Below are 19,489 nucleotides of genomic sequence, written 5' to 3'. Positions count from 1 at the left end.
GTGGCGAGTTCGTTAAGTGGCTCCGAAGAGAGCGGGCAACGCGAAAGTGCGTCGGCGTCTTGATGCTTGTTTCCCGACTTGTATGTGATCGTGAAGTCGTATTCTTGTAAGCGAAGAATCCAGCGACCAAGGCGGCTGGACAAGTTCTTGATTGTCGAGAGCCACCACAAGGCGTGATGGTCCGTAACCACAGTAAAGTGGCGGCCGTGGAGATAAGGTCGAAACTTTTGTATCGACCATACGACCGCTAGGCACTCCTGTTCGGTGATGGTATAATTTTTTTCGGCAGGGGTCAGTGCACGGCTCGCGTATGCGACGACTTTCTCACGTGAAGATTTGTCTCGCTGTTGGAGAATTCCACCAATGCCTCGACCACTAGCGTCTGTATGCAGGAGCGTAGGCGCGGTTTCGTCCAAATGGCAGAGGACTGGTTCGGATGTGAGTGCACACTTCAGTTCGGCAAACGCCGCTTCACATTCAGGAGACCACACAAAGGTGATGCCTGATCCGAGCAACTTGTGCAATGGTGAAGCTATTGAGGCGAAGTCTCGAATGAATCGGCGAAAATAAGAAGCGAGGCCGAGGAAACTGCGCAAATCTTTGGCTTTTTCAGGACGCGGGAAGTATGGGACAGCGGAAATCTTGTCAGGATCGGGACGAATACCATCCTTGCTTACGACGTGGCCTAACACTTTAATCGTCTTGCTCAAGAGAAGTACTCAGCACCTTGCAGTACTCAGCACCTTGCTTGAGAAGTACTCAGCACCTTGCAGTGAATCCAAAGCATCGTCTATGCGCGGCATGGGGTAAACATCCTTGTGGGTAATCTTATTAGGTGCTCTGTATTCCACGCAAAATCGCACGGAGCCATCTTTTTCCTTACTAAAAACACAAGGGATGACCAAGGACTCACGGAAGAACGTGTTATGTTCCGTTGCAGCATATCGGCTACATTTTGTTCAATGATCTCACGCTTGGACGAAGAGACACGATATGTTCGACGGCGTACGATGGAAGTGCCATCGGTCTGAATACGATGCCTAATAATGGACGTCTGTCCCAGGGGTGAGGAGTGGGCATCAAACAATCTCCTATGCTTTCGTAGCAAGGCAAGCAACTCATCTGTCTGAAGAGGTCAGTTCTGGACTACTAGTCGCAGCAAGAACAGAAACGCTTGATGAACGTCCAATAGAAGGAAGGCCAGAACACGCTAGAATAAGCGGGACAACAGAGACAGGTTGAAATTCGGAAACGCAAGCCATTGTGGTGCCTTTAGAAATGAGAATTTTCTCAGAAGTCTGGTTTGTGGCGTAGAGAAGTCCGGAGCCATTGTGGAACCGCGCTAGACCTGAAGCAAGGGCTATATCTCTTGCGAGACAGCGTGCAGATGGTTGGACAAACACGTCACCAGAGTCGATCACATTAGAAGTGATGGCAACTATCCGCTGATGACCAGGTGGTAGCTCGGTATTTTCAGCAGCGAGCAAGTGAACGGGCTTGTCATCCACATACAGGACATAGTCAGTTTCCATCATATGAACAACATTTTCTCATCAGCAGATGGAAGCGTTCGCCGTAGACAGAAAATCACAGCCTAATATAAGCTGGTGGGCACACGAACTCAGCACAGCAAATTGCACAAAATGAAGAAGACCAGCTATGAAAACATGAGCGGTGCACATAGCGGCAGGTCTAATGGCGTCCCTTTGAGCAGCGTGCAGTGTAGGTCCAACATAAGGGGTGGTGACTTTCGCAGACGTGAGCACAAAGAACGATGAATCACAGACAAACAAGCACCAGTGTCTATTAGAGCGTCCACGTACACACCTTCTATTAAAACAGATATCGTATAGTGTGGACACACTGGAGGAATTTCTGTCTTTTTGTTCGATGCAGCTTTTCCTCCAAAAGCTGCAGAGGTTAGTTTTCCGGGCGTTGGTTGGTGAATTGCGAGACAGGTCGCAATGGAGACGTGGAACGGCGGAGGGGTGAGGGTGAGCGGCGTCTAGTGGAGCGGTAAGAACTGGTTGGCTCAGATGTCGCAGTTGGAAACGGTGAGTGGCGTAGCGGCGGATCATAAGGACGACGTTGGAAAGCGTACCAGCTTGTCCCATCATCCCGTCCGTAGGTGTCGAATCCACGACGCTCATCCTGCTAATGCTTCCGACAGACGCATGAAATGTGGCCCCGATAGCCGCAGTAATAACAGATCGGACTATGCGGCCGCCATGGTGGGTGAAAGGGCTGGCTAGTCACACTCGGAGTCAACGAAGCCAGCGGGACAGGCGTCGAGTGTGCGGGCATCGGTTGTTCGACGAGCCAGCGAGGACTTGTGCGCACATCGGCTGGAGTCGAGGTACTGGAAAGTCTACATACTCTGGCCCGGTCATTGAGGCCAACTTCTCTTTTGATAACGTCGCGCAAAACAGCGTTGGAGGGGGCAGGTGGACTCGGTGTCATTGAGAGGCCGAAAGATTGCAGCTCTTCCCGTATAATCGCCCGGATGATGGCCCGCAATGAGGCATCAGTCGTGGTGGTGTTTTCAGCGCTGTCCGGCGGTAACCATTGGGATTCAAGTTCCTCTAGGCGTTGGCACGTGGCAACAACGTCAGCGACTGTTGTCGGGTTTTGAATGACCAAGGCATTGAACGCGACCGTGCCGATCCCTTTCAATAGATGACGAACTCTCTCTGATTCAGACATGGACGTGCTGAAACGGTGACAGAGCGCAAGCACATCCTCTATGTACGATGTGTAGAACTCACCGCATTGTTGCTTGCGAGCATCCAGTGTCTTGTTCGCGAGAACTGAACGAACCCCGGGATGCCGAAAATTTGGCGAAGCGGTTGCTTGAAACGTGTCCAGTCCGTAATGTCCGTTTCATGATTGAAAAACCATGTTTTTGCTACGCCTGTCAGATAAAAGGAAACACGGCGAAGCTTGGTAGGATCATCCCAGTTGTTAGTGGAACTCGGTCGATTCAACTGGTCCAACCAATCCTCCACAACTTCCCCTCGAAGTCCGGCGAACGTGGGCGGCTCACGCTGGTGCGCGGTGATAATCCACCATGGATAGGCCGCGGTAGCCGGGGCCGTGGAGGTCGACGCAGAAGCGCCGGTCGGCTAATCCTGAGGCATGTTACCGGACACCTGGCACAAACGACGACCTGAGCGCAGCTCCAGGAGGCAGATCGGGCTGGGAGAGGACGGAAGATCGTAGGGCACACTCCACCACTTGTTATGTAACGGTGAAGGCAACCTTTATTAGGCCTAGAAGACACGATGAAGCGACCACGCCCAAGGCACAGAGCTCAGACAAGCCAAGTCCCCACAGCAGATAAAGATAACGACCACTCATGATGATGAATATGTGTAAAGATAGTAGATGTGCTTAATGAATGCCTGCCTACAATATATAAATATATATATATATATATATATATATATATATATATATATATATAATGAGATCTAACAGACAGTAATGCAAGGAATGTACAGGGGAAGTTATTAGAACCAATGGAATGTAAATAAGAAGAAAGAAAAGTGGGTGAAGGCCGCTGTGACAGCTCAGTGGTTAGAGCATCGAACACGTTATTCGAAGGTCGTAGGGTAGATTCCTGCTCACGGCTGGTTATTTTTTCACCCACATTTCTTTCTTCTTATTTACATTCCATTGGTTCTAATAACTTCTCCTGTACATTCCTTGGCATTACTGTCTGTTAGATCTCATTAATATTGTGTAAAAAAACGCAAAAACGAGCCCTTAGGTATACGCTTCTTCCCCTTATTCATTAACGAGGGTCTCGTACTGGCAGTCTTGGTGTCATTAGGTTGTATACGAGGGACCATTAATCAGCTGCCCGCTCCTAATAAGTTCACGTGCTACGTGACGCCAAACATGTGCATAAAAGTGTGTTTCACACTCGTCGCTTGGCTTATAGATGGCGCTGACTGACACTCCTACTTCTAAATTCACATATAAACCCAAATTAGTGGATGGAGGGAAGGCTGCTGCGATAGCTCAGATTCCACTTCCGGCTTACGAGCGATACGGTCGCAGAGGGTTTTTGCGCTAGCGCCGACGATTATCAGGTGATTCTGCCAAATCTGCCTTCCGGACGTATCGCTGCGAATACCGTTTTCATGCATGGTGATCCGAGAGCCCGGCCTTACCGCGTCGAAGATTACCGGGACACTTTGGCCAAGCTTGCTGCGCTCGACGACGTTTTGGCGTTGGGGGCGTATCAAATGAACCACATATGGGCTGTGACACTGACGAGTGCTGAGGCTGCTCGGAAGTTGCTCTCCGCCGTTGTTGCGCCACAGGCCCACAGCGTTCGAGCTTGAACAGTAACAGTTGCCAACAATAAAATAAGTCATCTAATAGCACAACACTCTAAGAGAGCGAAGAAACTGCGAAAAAAATTTGTTCGAGCCTGCCAGGATTCGAACCTGGAATCTTCTGATCCGTAGTCAGACGCGTCATCCGTTGCGCCACAGTCACACGGCGTTCGAGCTTGAACAGGAACAGTTGCCAACAACAAAATAAGTCTTTTATTAGCACAACACTTTACGAGAGCGAAGAAACTGCGAAAAATATTTGTTCGAGCATGCCAAGATTCGAACCTGGAGTCTTCTGATCCGTAGTCAGACGCGTTATCTGTTGCGCCACGGGCCCGCTTTTTTTTTATTGCCGTTTTCGGCTCACGTAAACAATACACATATTAACAGATAATTACACAACACAATCCAAAACATTGTAAAAACCGTGGCTCAAATGATGTGGCCACGCATTTGTTAAAATGTTTTTATCGTCGATAGTAATTCGACGCGCGGCAACCATTCTGGGGGGAATTCCTGCAACTTTTGTTCATCCACAAAATTTCTTATATACTCTTTGAATTACTGGGTGGGTGGCTCGTGCATCTACATCAAAGTGCATGGCTGCCATCCTGGATTTCGAAATGCTATGAAGAGCAATAAGCATTATATCATATCATATGGGGTACCGTCGTCACTTTGTATTTGCAAATAGCGGATGCCATGTGCATCAATGGTGAAATCTTTTTTATCGTGCGCTGGAGCACGTCCCAAAGAAAGATAGCATCCCAGCAGTCAACGAATACATGCTCAATTCTTTCCTCCTTTGTGCGTATTATGCAATGCGTGCCCCAAGGAACGTAAAACCCCTTTGCAGCCATCCAGGTTTTGACGGTCAGCGTACCGGTATGTAATTTAAAAAAGAAATTCTTAGCACCTGGCGATATTTTCATCGCCTTGACGCGCTTTAGTACAGTGTGGCCATGGCATACATTGTAAAGGGACCGATACAAAGGCACTGTCAAAAACACATCACATAGGTCCTTGTACAACTTTCTTCGTCGGACTTGACTCAAGTATTCAAGTGAAAACTGCACTGACAGAAACCTACAAGAAAGTACAACTTCGCGGAGAAAGCCATAAACACCACCGGGTACGCTGCAGGTTGATACAACCATGTTAGGCAAGTGTTGCCCCAGGCGAAGTTGACAGACAGTGCGAAGGAATGGGTTGTCGACGTCTCTAAAGAAACAAAATCGATTGACTACCTGTCTTAAAAACAAATGCGACATGCCGAGTCCTCCATTTCGCACTCGAAGAAATAAATTGGTCCGACTCGATCTTTCCCAAGACGATTCCCACACAAAGACAGCGAACACACGGTGAAATTTTTGGATGTTTACCCTTGAACAATGTAAGACTTGTAAGATATACCAAATTTTACTCACTAAGAATATGTTGCAAATTGTGGCTTTAGAAAACATAGACCAATTCCAGCCATTCCACTTGTTCACTCTTTCCCGCAGGTTATCCACTTGGCTCCTCCAGTACGAGTCGCTGTCTTTGTAGCATTCGAGGGGGGCACCCAAGTATTTAACCGGTGTCGTAACAAACCTTATGCTGGCAAAACTGTCTGGGGTTTCTGCCCAGTCACCGTGCCAAAAGCCAAGGCATTTTCCCCAGTTTACAGCACTGCCACTTGCAGCACAGAAGTTAGTAGCGCATTTGACAGCATCTGCTATGCTGTCAGAGTCCGCGCAAAAAATGGCAATATCGTCCGCATAAGCCAACAGTCGGACTTCAACCTCGTGCAGCTTAAACCCACGGACACAGTCATTCTCTATGACACTCAAACAAAAGGACTCTATGTACAAACAAAACAATAGTGGTGAGAGAGGACAACCCTGACGGACCGAACGCTTGACTGGGATGCGCTTCCCCACCACCTTGTTAACGATTAGCCGCGTTGAGCAGTCTCGGTACGTCATGACAACCCCCTCTTTGATTATTTTCCCTAAATTCACATAATCTAGGATGCACAGCAGAATTTCATGAGGCACCCTGTCAAAAGCCTTCTCGAGGTCGATTTGCAGCATTGCGACTCGTGCACCAATAGCGTCGCAACATTCGAGGATGCTCCGGGCTGCGTGTATATTCGTAAGGATAGTTCGGCCTTTATGACGCACGTCTGATGTGGCCCCACGAGCTCCGCAATGACTGCTTGCAACCTTTTAGCTAGGTTTTTCATGAATATCTTGTAATCGCCATTAGTGAGGCAGATTGGGCGGTAAGAATTTACTTTGCGCAGTGCAACGGGGTCTTCCGATTTTGGTATAAGAACAGTGTGAGATGATGAAAAGGACGGGGGTACTATTTTCCGCTCGAATGCCTCATTATAAACGTCGGCTAAGACTGGTGTTATTTCAAACTTGAAACACTTATAAAAGGCGGAAGTCAGACCATCCGGGCCCGGCGATTTCCCGGGATGCATACTTTCAATAGCACTGCTAACTTCCTCTTCCGAAATGGGTTCCTCCAATATTTCTTTTGTATTATTGTCAAGCTTTGGCATCAGCGGTAAAAAATCTTTTTCAAAACGATCGACATCAACTGAGCTGGCGGCGAATAAGCCATTGAAGTGCTCAAAGAAAGCACGCTCGATAACATCTGCGACATCGCTGACTTCACCCTCGTGTTCAATTTCTGTTATCTGATTACGACGCGCATGCCACTTTTCTGAGCCCAACGCCCTTTTTGACGGTGCTTCTGCCGTTATCAGTCGCTCGGCTCTTGCCCGAACCATAGAACCGCGGTATCTTTCGACATCGAACCGCTCAATTTTACTTTTCAACGCGCGAATATCCTCAAGAAACATGCCGGGCATTCTACATTCTTCGAGGAGCAATTTTTCCAGGTTTCTGTGCATGAGCTTTTCTTCTGCTCCTTTTTCTCTGCTTATAGCGCTCGAGCGTTCCGAAGCCTTCAATTTAACGACCTGCTTGAAGTTCTCCCATTTTTCTCTAAACGTCTTTTTACTGCGAACTTTCATTTTTTCAACTTCCGTCATTACTTCCTCCATAAATTTTTCATCACTCAGCAGATTCGAATTCAATTTCCATAGTTGCCACTCGAAGGCCCTTTTCGTTTCTTTCGTGCTAGCTACTACAAAGCTAACCAAGCAGTGGTCACTAAATGAAACGGCGTTAACACGGTATGCCTAGCAAAGCGGTACCAATTCTACACTCACGTACGCCCTATCTAGTCGGGCATGGCTGGCTGCCTGAAAGTGGGTGTACTGCATAGTCCGGCCACCACCGAGACATTCAGCCACATCCTCCAAACCATGTTCTCTTACTATATCGCTCAAGACAGCCGTACTTGCATCCCTGTATTGTCGTTCGCTAGTTTTGTCTTTGGCTGAAAGGACGCAGTTGAAATCGCCAATAATGATTAGGAGCCTATTACATTTGGTATACTGCTTTAGTTGTTCGAAAAATATGCGTCTTTCGTCAGTGACACTCGGTGCGTACAAGCATATTACGCGCCATTCCAATCCCGAAAATAAAAGATCGCAAACAATGAGCCGACTAGACGGACATGACGTTGAGGCTTCTACTTTAGCACCCAGACTCTGTCTGACGAACAAAACGCAACCGGAAGAAGTCTCTATGGCATGGCTAACTATAACAGAATACCGCGGCAAGAATTGGCACACCATGCCCCCAGTTTCATCGTCGCCATGGACTTTAGTTTCTTGGACTGCCAGTATGTCAAGATCGAGGTCACTTACTAGCCGATAAAGCTGACATTGTTTTCTCCGTGAGGCCAGGCCACGCACATTTAAAGTGGCCACACGGATTGAATTTTCTATTTGCACCATTGTAAGGCTGCGAAAAACCCAGGGGCATGGCGCTTACCTTACAACTGATATTCCTTCCTGAACGCCTTGTTGCAGTACAGTCCTTAAGGTGGCGTTTCCGCCGTCTTGCGCTCCGACGAAATGTTTGGCCGTGGCCGAAGGAGAGGCCGCCGAGCGGGAGTCGTTTTGGCGGGTGGTTCGTCTGGCGTGGCAGCAGTGGTGCCCTTCTCTTTTTTCCCTTCGTCACGGGGACGCTTCCCCGTCACAGTTCCACTGTCGCTTTCAATTCCAGTCATCGGTTCCGCCTTGGAGGGGGTCTCGTCTGCTAAGCCAAGAAACGTGTCGCCGGTGCTGCTTGCATCCACCTTTTCACTGCTTTCTCCTACGCCTTGGTATGGAAGCCCAGCGTCGAGCTTACCTGGTGCTTCACACATGCCCTCTTCTTGACAGCATGACAACCCATCTTCCACAGCAGAGTTTGGGTTAACTCCTGCTGTTTCTTCCTAGTCTGCTTCGTCCATGAGGTGCTCCAGTGCGTAACTTTCCTGCGCTTGTCCGGTCACACTGGCACATGTCTTCGCGCAGTCATCGTCTTCGTGGCCGAAGCGGCGACAACGACTGCAGTGGGGTACTCCGCAGTCGTGATGAATGTAACCGGTACTCTTGCACCGTAGCCACAACGGTGCACGGCCCGGAACGAAAACAAGAGTCAACTCTCCGGCAATCTTGAGCTGGTGCAGAATGTCATCCACCTTGACGTCGGAGTGCAGCTTTAGTCCCACAGACCGCGTCGTTGAGCCCTTTTCAGTGATGCCGGGTGCTCTCCTATTATCCCGCTTCACTTCGAATACTTTCCCATAGGGAATCAAGGCAACACGCGCGTCTTCATCGGTCACGCCGTGCAGCAACTAGTGAAGCTTCAAGCGAACGTCGCAGTTATTTGGGTCAATAAGCAAACATGGGCGATCCTTTACCTTCACATCGAAGGCGGAGAGCAACTTCCGAGCAGCCTCAGCACTCGTCAGTGTCACAGCCCATACGTGGTTTATTTGATACGCCCTCAACGCTAAAACATCGGCGAGCGCACCAAGCTTGGCCAAAGTGTCCCGGTAATCTTCGAGGCGGTAAGGCCGGGCTCTCGGATCACCATGCATGAAAACGGTATTCGCAGCGATACGTCCGGAAGGCAGATTGGGCAGGATCACCTGATAATCGTCGGCGCTATGCGCAAAAACCCTATTACCACGGCCCGCTCGGATCGCTGAAACCGCTCCGTCGGATCCGAACATTCCGCCACCGTATCGCTCGAAAGCCGGAAGTGGAATGCGGTGTTCGACCTTGAACAGGAACAGTTGCCAACTATGAGATAGGTCTTCTTATAGTGCAACACTCAAAAAGAGCGAAAACTACAAAAAAAATGCTCGAGCCTGCCAGGATTCGAACCTGGTTTCAGTTGATCCATCGTCGGAAGCATTATCCGTTGCGCAACAGGCCCGCGGTGTTCGAGCTTGAACAGGAACAGTTACCAACTATAAGATAGGTCTTTTTATAGCACAACACTCAAAAAGAGGGAAAAATTACAAAAAGAAAATGTTCGAGCCTGCCAGGATTCGAACCTGGAATCTTCTGATCCGTAGTCGGACGCGTTATCCGTTGCGCCACAGGCGCGCGGTGCTCGAGCCTAGGCAGGAACAGTTGCCAACTATAGGATAGGGCTTCCTATAGCTCAACACTCAAAAATAGCGAAAAACTTCAAAACGAAAACCCTCGAGCCTGCCAGGATTCGAATCTGGAATCTTCTGATCCGTAGTCAACCGCGTTATCCGTTGCGCCACAGGCCCGTGGTGCTCGAGCCTGGACAGTAACAGTTGTCAACTATAAGATAGGTCTTCTTCTAGCACAACACCCAAAAAGAGGGAAAAATTACAAAAAGAAAATGTTCGAGCCTGCCACGATTCGAACCTGGAATCTTCTGATCCGCAGTCAGACGCATTACCCGTTGCGCCAAAGGCCCGCGGTGCTAGAGCCTGGACAGTAACAGTTGTCAACTATAAGATAGGTCTTCTTCTAGCACAACACCCAAAAAGAGGGAAAAATTACAAAAAGAAAATGTTCGAGCTTGCAAGGATTCGAACCTCGAATCTACTGATCCGTAGTCAGACGCGTTATCCGTTGCGCCACAGGCCCGCAGTCCTTGAGCCTAGACAGGAACAGTTGCCAAATATAAGATGGTTCTTCTTATAGCGCAACACTCAAAAAGAGCGAAAAACTACAAAAACAAAATGCTCAAGGCTGCCAGGAATCGAACCTGGAATCTTCTGATCCATAGTAAGACGCGTTATCCGTTGCACCACAGGCCCACGGTGTTTGAGTTTGCACAGGAACAGTTGCCAGCCTTGAGATAGGTCTTCTTATAACTCAACACTCAAAAAGAGGGAAAAAAACAAAAAGAAAATGTTCGAGCCTGCCAGGATTCGAACCTGGAATCTTCTGATCCGTAGTCAGACGCGTTATCCGTTGCGCCACAGGCCCGCGGTGCTCGAGCCTAGGCAGGAACAGTTGCCAACTATAGGATAGGGCTTCCTATAGCTCAACACTCAAAAATAGCGAAAAACTTCAAAAAGAAAACCCTCGAGCCTGCCATGATTCGAACCATGAATCTTCTGATCCGTAGTCAGACGCGTTATCCGTCGCGCCACAGGCCCACGGTGCTAGAGCCTGGACAGTAACAGTTGCCAACTATAAGATAGGTCTTCTTATAGCACAACACTCAAAAAGAGGGAAAAATTACAAAAAGAAAATGTTCGAGCCTGCCAGGATTCAAACCTGGAATCTTCTGATCCGTAGTCAGACGCGTTATCCGTTGCGCCACAGGCCCGCGGAGCTCGAGCCTAGGCAGGAACAGTTGCCAACTATAGGATAGGTCTTCTTCTAGCACAACACCCAAAAAAAGGAAAAAATTACAAAAAGAAAATGTTCGAGCCTGCCAGGATTCGAACCTGGAATCTTCTGATCCGTAGTCAGACGCGTTATCCGTTGCGCCACAGGCCCGCGGTGCTAGAGCCTGGACAGTAACAGTTGTCAACTATAAGATAGGTCTTCTTCTAGCACAACACCCAAAAAGAGGAAAAAATTACAAAAAGAAAATGTTCGAGCCTGCCAGGATTTGAACATGGAACCTTCTGATCCGTAGTCAGACGCGTTATCCGTTGCGCCACAGGCCCTTTTTTTTTATTTATTGCCTGTTTTCGGCTCACGTAAACAATACACATATTAACTGATACACAACACAATCCAAAACATTGTAAAAACCGTGGCTCAAACGATGTGGCCACGCATCTGTTAAAATGTTTTTATCGTCGATAGTAATTCGACGCGCGGCAACCATTCTGGGGTGAATTCCTGCAACTTTTGTTCATTCACCCGCGGTGCTAGAGCCTGGACAGTAACAGTTGTCAACTATAAGATAGGTCTTCTTCTAGCACAACACCCAAAAAGAGGGAAAAATTACAAAAAGAAAATGTTCGAGCTTGCAAGGATTCGAAACTGGAATCTTCTGATCCGTAGTCAGACGCGCTATCTCTTGCGCCACAGGCCCGCGGTGCTCGAGCCTAGGCAGGGACAGTTGCCAACTATAGCATAGGGGTTCTTATAGCTCAACACTCAAAAAGAGCGAAAATATACAACAAGTAAATGTTCGAGTCTTCCAGGATTCGAACCTGGAATCTTTTGATCCGTAGTCAGACGCGTTATCCGTCGCGCCACAGGCCCACGGTGCTCGAGCCTGGACAGTAACAGTTGCCAACTATAAGAGAGGTCTTCTTATAGCACAACACTCAAAAAGAGGGAAAAATTACAAAAAGAAAATGTTCGAGCCTGCCAGGATTCGAACCTGGAATCTTCTGATCCGTAGTCAGACGCGTTACCCGTTGCGCTACAGGCCCGCGGTGCTAGAGCCTGGACAGTAACAGTTGTCAACTATAAGATAGGCCTTCTTATAGCGCAACACTCAAAGAGAGCGAAGAAACTACAAAAAAACATGCTTGAGCCCGCCAGGATTCGTTATCCGTTGCGCCACAGGCCCACGGTGTTTGAGCTTAAACAGGAACAGGTGCCAACCATGAGATAGGTCTTCTTATAGCGCAACACTCAAAGAGAGTGAAGAAACTACAAAAAGAAAATGCTCGAGCCTGCCAGGATTCGAACCTGGAATCTCCTGATCCGTAGTCAGACGCGTTATCCGTTGCGCCACAGGCCCGCAGTCCTCGAGCCTAGACAGGAACAGTTGCCAAATATAAGATGGTTCTTCTTATAGCGCAACACTCAAAAAGAGCGAAAAACTACAAAAAGAAAATGCTCGAGGCTGCCAGGAATCGAACCTGGAACCTTCTGATCCATAGTAAGACGCGTTGTCCGTTGCACCACAGGCCCACGGTGTTTGAGTTTGCACAGGAACAGTTGCCAGCCTTGAGATAGGTCGTCTTATAGCTCAACACTCAAAAAGAGCGAACAAAACTACAAAAAACATGCTCGACCCTGCCAGGATTCTTACAAGGAATCTTCTGATCCATGGTCAGACGCATTATCCGTTGCGCCCACGGTATTCGAGCTTGAAAAGGAACATTTTCCAACTATGAGGTAGGTCTTCTTATAGCGCAACACTCAAAAAGAGCGAAACACCTAAAATAAGAATATGCTCGAACCTGGAAACTTCTGATCCGTAGTCAGACGCGTTATCCGTTGCACCACAGGCCCGCGGTGCTCGATCCTGGACAGGAGCAGTTGCCAACTATAAGATAGGTCGTCTTATAGCGCAACACTCAAAGAGAGCGAAGAAACTTCAAAAAAACATGCTTGAGCCTGCCAGGATTCGTTATCCGTTGCGCCACAGGCCCACGGTGTTTGAGCTTGAAGAGTAACAGTTGCCAACTATGAGATAGGTCTTCTTATAACGCAACACTCAAATAGAGAGAAGAAACTACAAAAAGAAAATGCTCGAGCCTGCCAGGATTCGAACCTGGAATCTCCTGATCCGTAGTCTGACGCGTTATCCGTTGCGCCACAGTCCCTTTTTTTTCTTTATTGCCTGCTTAGACGTACACATAGAAACACAAATACCGTCAGGGAACACAAGTAATAATGCAAGGCACATAAGACAGAATGGGCATGGGTAAAAGGAGACACCAAACTTTGGCTGGCGTGTAATGGCTAAAATCGTCTCATGTTCATGAGTGGCTCGATCCTCGATACCCATTCAGGTATCGGATCTAAAGATTTATGTGCTTCCAGGAACCTGCCCACTGATTCGCGGAAGTACTCTTGTGCCGATCTTGCATCTATATCTACATGTCGTGCGGCCATGCAGGCCTTCCATATGCAGTGCAAACCCAGTAGCATAACAGCACCAAACGGGACACCTTCTTCGTTGTCCACAGTTAGGTAACGAATTCCTTGTGGGTCTAAAGGGAGGTCTTTCTTTAGCGTTCTTTGTAATATATCCCAGAAGAACACGCCTTCCCAGCATCCTAAGAAGACGTGCTCAATGGTTTCGGGCTTTCTGCATAAAAAACAGCGCACTCCCCATGGTACATACATTCCTTTTTCCTGTAGCCATGTTTTCACCTCTAGTGTCCCGGTGTGCAATCTGAAGAAAAAGGACTTGGCTCCTGGAGCTACATACATATGTTTGACACGCTTCAGGACATCACTTCCAGACTTGGCACTATATATTGTGCGATACAAAGGCACGGGGAGTAGTATATCCACAAGATCTTTGTATAGCTTCCTTCGTTTCACTCCCGCCTGATATTCGCATGAGAATCGAGCACGCAAGAACCTATAAGCCATCACAACCTCCTTCAAAAAACCGAAAACCCCGCCTTCAATACATTTGGTGGATACCACAAAGTCCGGCACAAGTTTGCAAAGTCTGAGCTGTGATACAGTGCGCAAAAAGGGGTCCTTCACATCCCTAAGGAAGCAGAACCGGTTCACTATTTGCCTCAGGAATAAGTGCGACAGGCTAAGACCTCCATGACGTACACGTCGGAACAAGTTGGTGCGGCTTGTCCTCTCCCAACTCGATCCCCAAACAAAAACAGCCAGAATTCTGTGGAGCTTTTGTATGTTAATGCGTGAGCAGTGCAAAACACTCAACACATACCAAAGTTTAGTAATGAAAAACACATTACACACCGTGGTACGAGCAAACATAGACAATTCCGAGCCCTTTGTCCTCTCAGTCCTTCCACGCATTTCCGCAACTTCGTTCTGCCAGTATGGTTCACTGTCCCGGTAAAACTCTAAAGGAACGCCTAGGTATTTCGTGGGAGTGGAAATCCATTGAATGTTGGCAAAGGTACTGGGTTTCATTGTCCATGCTCCATGCCAGATTCCGAGGCTCTTGCCCCAGTTAACTGCACTGCCACTAGTAACACAATAACGCTTCACAATTTCCACAGTTTTCATGATACTGGCGTGGTCCCCACAAAACACCGCGATGTCGTCCGCATAAGCGAGTAGTTTTACCTCCGCTTGCTGCATTTTAAAGCCATTGATACAGTTAGCCCGTATTACGCTGAGGCACAAGGGCTCAATATATAAAGCGAAAAGTAACGGCGATAGTGGGCACCCCTGGCGCACCGACCGCTGCACTTCGATAAGCTCTCCTACTGACTTATTTATTATCAACCTTGTCGTGCAACCCCTGTACGCCATTGCGACACCTTCCATGATAACAGATCCTACGTTCACGTACTCCAGAATGGCAAATAGTATGTCGTGCGGTACCCGGTCGAACGCCTTTTCCAGATCCAACTGGAGCATTGCGACCTTCTCGCACAATACGTCACAACACTCTAGTATGCTTCTCGCCGTATGAATGTTCGTGAAAATGGTTCGTTCCTTGATACCGCACGTCTGGTGTGGTCCAACTATATCTTTCACTACTGTTTGCAGTCTTTTAGCCAACACTTTCATGAATATCTTATAGTCGACGTTCGCTAAGCTGATAGGGCGATATGCTGTTACCCGCTTTAATGTGTCGCGATCATCTGTTTTCGGGATAAGAACTGTGTGTGTGGACAGGAATGAAGGTGGTAGTCGTTTGCGCTCATATGCATCGTCTAAAATTGCGGCCAGTATCGGGGCTACTTCGTACTTGAACGCCTTATAAAAATCGGCTCCTAGCCCGTCGGGCCCGGGAGATTTCCCACGTTTCAAATCGTCTATCGCCACCGCAATCTCATCGGCCGTAATACGGCGCTCTAACATTTCCTTTGAGCTATCGTCGATCTTTGGCATTAAAGGCATGAATTCCGTCTCGAAACCCTCTGCGTCCACCGGACAACGCGCGAACAGCTTTCTGTAGAACGCTGTGAACACGTGTTCGATGCCGCTCTGATCATATAAGATAACACCGTCTTGTTCCACTTCGTGAATCTCGTTCCGGCGGGCCCACTTTTTTTCCTTTGCGAGGGCTCGTTTAGTTGGCGCCTCGCCTGTTATCGTTGCTTCTACTCTAGCTCGCACCAACGCCCCCCGATAGCGTTCGATATCAGCCCGCTCAAGTTTTTGCTTCAGTGTGTTAATGTCGTCTTTGAACGTCCCAGGCGATAGGCTTTCTTCGTAAGTTAGCATTTGCAAGCTTTGCCGCAGGTTTTCCTCGTACTTATTCTTTTCGTGCTTTAAAGCGCTGGCTCGTTCAAGTGCCTTCAATTTAGCTGTTTGCTTAAATGTTTCCCATTTCTCACATATTGTTGTGTTTGTCTGGTTCTTTATCTCTTCGAGCAGGGCTAACACTTTCTCACAGAAAACCTCATCCTCCAAAATTTTAGCATTAAGTTTCCATAATTCCCACGCAAACTTATTTCGGTTTTTCGCTTTCTTATTAACATCGAACATGACTAGACAGTGGTCACTGAATGACAACGACTGCACACAATATTCTTGCGCAAGTGCTATCAATTCAGCCGGAACATACACACTGTCCAGTCGGGCGTGGCTGGCTGCTTGGAAATGCGTGAAGCGCACAATGCGGTCGCACTCCAAGCAGTGCGCCACGTCCTCAAGCCCGTATTCATCAATTAATTCGCGAAGCTCAGCCGTGCTGGCGTCTCTATACGCTGTACCACTTGATTTATCACGCGCTGCCAGTACACAATTAAAGTCCCCCATCAGTACCAGGTTCCTTTCGACGTTGCAGTAATTTCTGACACTCTCGAAGAAATGTCTTCGTTCGTCGAGCAAATTAGGAGCATAAAGGCATATCACTCGCCATTCAAGTGAACCATAACGAAAATCACACAAAACCATGCGCCCCGCCAAATCTGACCTCACGCCCCTCACTTCAAGGCCTGGGTGTTGGCGCACAAAAAGAACGCACCCCGCGGATTGCTCTATGGCGTGACTCACACCCGCGTAGTACATTGACATGAAAGGTAGCACCATACTCTTGGTCTCATCATCACTTCCAATTTTGGTTTCTTGTATGGCAATGATGTCTAAATCATGTTCGATCACCAGTCTATACAACTGTCGTTGTTTTCTCTTCGCCGCAAGCCCTCGAACATTGATTGTAGCAAATCGCAAGGATTTATCTGGCAGCGCCATTTGAATAATTAATAATAGAGACCCAGAGTATGGGCTTATGCTCCTGTCTACACAAGACCTTGGGGCCCGCGACATAGGTCGGGGCTTACACAGCTTACTGCTACGTGACCGGGGGCGGCGGCTTCGTCGTCGCCGTCAGCCTCCGATCCTGTGGGATGTTCGGCCGTGGCCGCACTGTCGGTCGACGTACAGGGGTTGCTTTTGCTGGAGGTTCATCGCGACTGCTTGGGTCGGTAGATTCGCTCTCTCCCTCGGCGCCTTCGTGTGATCGCTTATTCGTCGTGGTGCCCTCCTTGGAAATGTCCATTTCCTCCACTACTTCCCTGTTGACCTCCTCTGTCACGTTACTTTTGTCCTCCTGCGTCTGCAGTGCTTCCGAGGAATCATTTTTCACCAACATTGTATCTTCGGCTTTGAGGTTCGTCGACTTTACGTGAGCACTCTCACCTGAGATTTGCTCAGTTGGCACGCTGTCCATCGTGGCACTTTCTGCCTCCACTCTCGCTGCTGCCTCGGAATCTGCTTCGTCCATTAGGAGCTCCGAAGTGTCGTCGCTTCCCACGGGCCCTGCAACACTGGCGTAGGTACGCACGCAATCCGACTCGCTGTGTCCAAAACGATGACACAACGTGCACCGTGGTACCTTACAGTCCCGACGAATGTGTCCAGTGCACTGGCAACGAAGGCATAGCGGTGCCCTTCCCGGCACCGCCACGAGAGCCAGCTCACCAGCAATCCTTATTTGATGGGGTAAATCTTCTGGCTTGACTCCCGCCTTAAGTGTCATCGTCACATTTCGCGTCGTTGATGCTTTGTCAGCCACACCACTAACCTTCCACCGTTCCTTGATAATGTCCGTCAACCTGCCATAGTTCAGGAAGGCCGCTCGCACGTCGTCGTCCGGTACTGTAGGCACGAGCCAGTGCAGCTTCAACCGAAGCTCCTCGTTCGATGGATCGATGAGGAGGCAACGCTGGCCCTTCACTTTCACTTCCGCTTTTTCCAGCAGCCTCTTCGCACCTTCGGCACATTTGAACGTGACGGCCCAAACGTGATTCATTTGATACGCCCCCAAGGCCGTAACCTCGGAGAGCAGTTTCAAATCACTCAGCGTATCCCTGAAGTCTTCTACACGGTAGGGCCGTGCCCTCACATCCGCGTGCACAAAAACAGTATTCAAAACCAGACGTCCTGAAGGCAGACTAGGCAGAACAACGCGATACTCGTTATCCGACGCAGCTATCACCCTGTTTCCGCGGCCAGAAACGGCCGCTGATACCGCTCCGACAGAGCCCATTATAAACGCGTCCGCTCGCTATCGCGGCCGGAAGTGGCTTGCGCCACAGGCCCACGGTGCTAGAGCCTGGACAGTAACAGTTGCCAACTATAAGATAGGTCTTCTTCTTGCACAACACTCAAAAAGAGGGAAAAATTACAAAAAGCAAACGTTCGAGCCTGCCAGGATTTGAACCTCGAATCTTCTGATCCGTAGTCAGACGCGTTATCCGTTCCAGATGCGTGGCCACATCATTTGAGCCACGGTTTTTACAATGTTTTGGATTGTGTTGTGTAATTATCTGTTAATATGTGTATTGTTTACGTGATCCGCCACAGGCCCGAGGTGCTCGAGTCTGGACAGGAACAGTTGCCAACTATAAGATAGGTCTTCTTATAGCGCAACACTCAAAGAGAGCGAAGAAACTACAAAAAACCATGCTTGAGCCTGCCAGGATTCGTTATCCGTTGCGCCACAGGCACACGGTGTTTGAGCTTGAAAAGGAACTTTTGCCAACTATGAGGTAGGTCTTCTTATAGCGCAAAACTCAAAAAGAGCGAAAAACCTAAAAAAATGATATGCTAAAGCCTGGAATCTTCTGATGCGTAGTCAGACGCGTTATCCGTTGTACCACTGGCCCGCGGTACTCGATCCTGGACAGGAACAGTTGCCAATTATAAGATAGGTCTTCTTATAGCGCAACACTCAAAGAGAGCGAAGAAACTACAAAAAAACATGCTTGAGCCTGCCAGGATTCGTTATCCGTTGCGCCACTGGCCCACGGTGTTTGAGCTTGAACAGGAACAGTTGCCAACCATGAGATAGGTCTTCTTATAGCGCAACACTCAAAGAGAGTGAAGAAACTACAAAAAGAAAATGATCGAGCCTGCCAGGATTCGAACCTGGAATCTCCTGACGGTAGTCAGACGCGTTATCCGTTGCGCCACAGGCCCGCAGTCCTCGAGCCTAGACAGGAACAGTTGCCAACTATAAGATGGGTCTTCTTATAGCACAACACTCAAAAAGAGCGAAAAACTACAAAAAGAAAATGCTCGAGGCTGCCAGGAATCGAACCTGGAATCTTCTGATCCATAGTAAGACGCGTTATCCGTTGCGCCACAGCCCCACGGTGTTTGAGTTTGCACAGGAACAGTTGCCAGCCTTGAGATAGGTCTTCTTATAGCTCAACACTCAAAAAGAGCGAAGAAACAACAAAAAAACATGCTTTAGCCTGCCAGGATTCGTTACCCGTTGCGCCAGAGGCCCACGCTGTTTGAGCTTGAACAGTAACAGTTGCCAACTATGAGATAGGTCTTCTTATAGCGCAACACTCAAAGAGAGAGAAGAAACTACAAAAAGAAAATGCTCGACCCTGCCAGGATTCGAGCCTGGAATCTCCTGATCCGTAGTCTGACGCGTTAT

General features: G+C 48.5%; 7 non-coding genes across 7 annotated transcripts; all 7 read right to left on the bottom strand.

Moving 5' to 3' along the window:
* Positions 1–10,640: 10,640 nt before the first annotated feature.
* On the bottom strand, positions 10,641–10,713 carry TRNAR-ACG (transfer RNA arginine (anticodon ACG)). Its single transcript has one exon. It is a non-coding gene; the product is annotated as a tRNA-Arg (tRNA).
* A 273-nt stretch (positions 10,714–10,986) lies between these two features.
* TRNAR-ACG (transfer RNA arginine (anticodon ACG)) lies at positions 10,987–11,059 on the bottom strand. The gene has a single exon. It is a non-coding gene; the product is annotated as a tRNA-Arg (tRNA).
* Positions 11,060–11,159: 100 nt separating this feature from the next.
* TRNAR-ACG (transfer RNA arginine (anticodon ACG)) lies at positions 11,160–11,232 on the bottom strand. The gene has a single exon. It is a non-coding gene; the product is annotated as a tRNA-Arg (tRNA).
* Positions 11,233–11,332: 100 nt separating this feature from the next.
* Positions 11,333–11,405, bottom strand: TRNAR-ACG (transfer RNA arginine (anticodon ACG)). The gene has a single exon. It is a non-coding gene; the product is annotated as a tRNA-Arg (tRNA).
* A 647-nt stretch (positions 11,406–12,052) lies between these two features.
* Positions 12,053–12,125, bottom strand: TRNAR-ACG (transfer RNA arginine (anticodon ACG)). The gene has a single exon. It is a non-coding gene; the product is annotated as a tRNA-Arg (tRNA).
* A 241-nt stretch (positions 12,126–12,366) lies between these two features.
* Positions 12,367–12,439, bottom strand: TRNAR-ACG (transfer RNA arginine (anticodon ACG)). Its single transcript has one exon. It is a non-coding gene; the product is annotated as a tRNA-Arg (tRNA).
* Positions 12,440–19,120: 6,681 nt separating this feature from the next.
* TRNAH-AUG (transfer RNA histidin (anticodon AUG)) lies at positions 19,121–19,193 on the bottom strand. Its single transcript has one exon. It is a non-coding gene; the product is annotated as a tRNA-His (tRNA).
* Positions 19,194–19,489: the final 296 nt, after the last annotated feature.

The sequence above is a fragment of the Rhipicephalus microplus genome, chromosome X, assembly GCF_043290135.1.
Source record: "Rhipicephalus microplus isolate Deutch F79 chromosome X, USDA_Rmic, whole genome shotgun sequence".
Lineage (NCBI taxonomy): Eukaryota > Metazoa > Arthropoda > Arachnida > Ixodida > Ixodidae > Rhipicephalus > Rhipicephalus microplus.
This window is presented reverse-complemented; position numbering and strand designations above follow the sequence as displayed.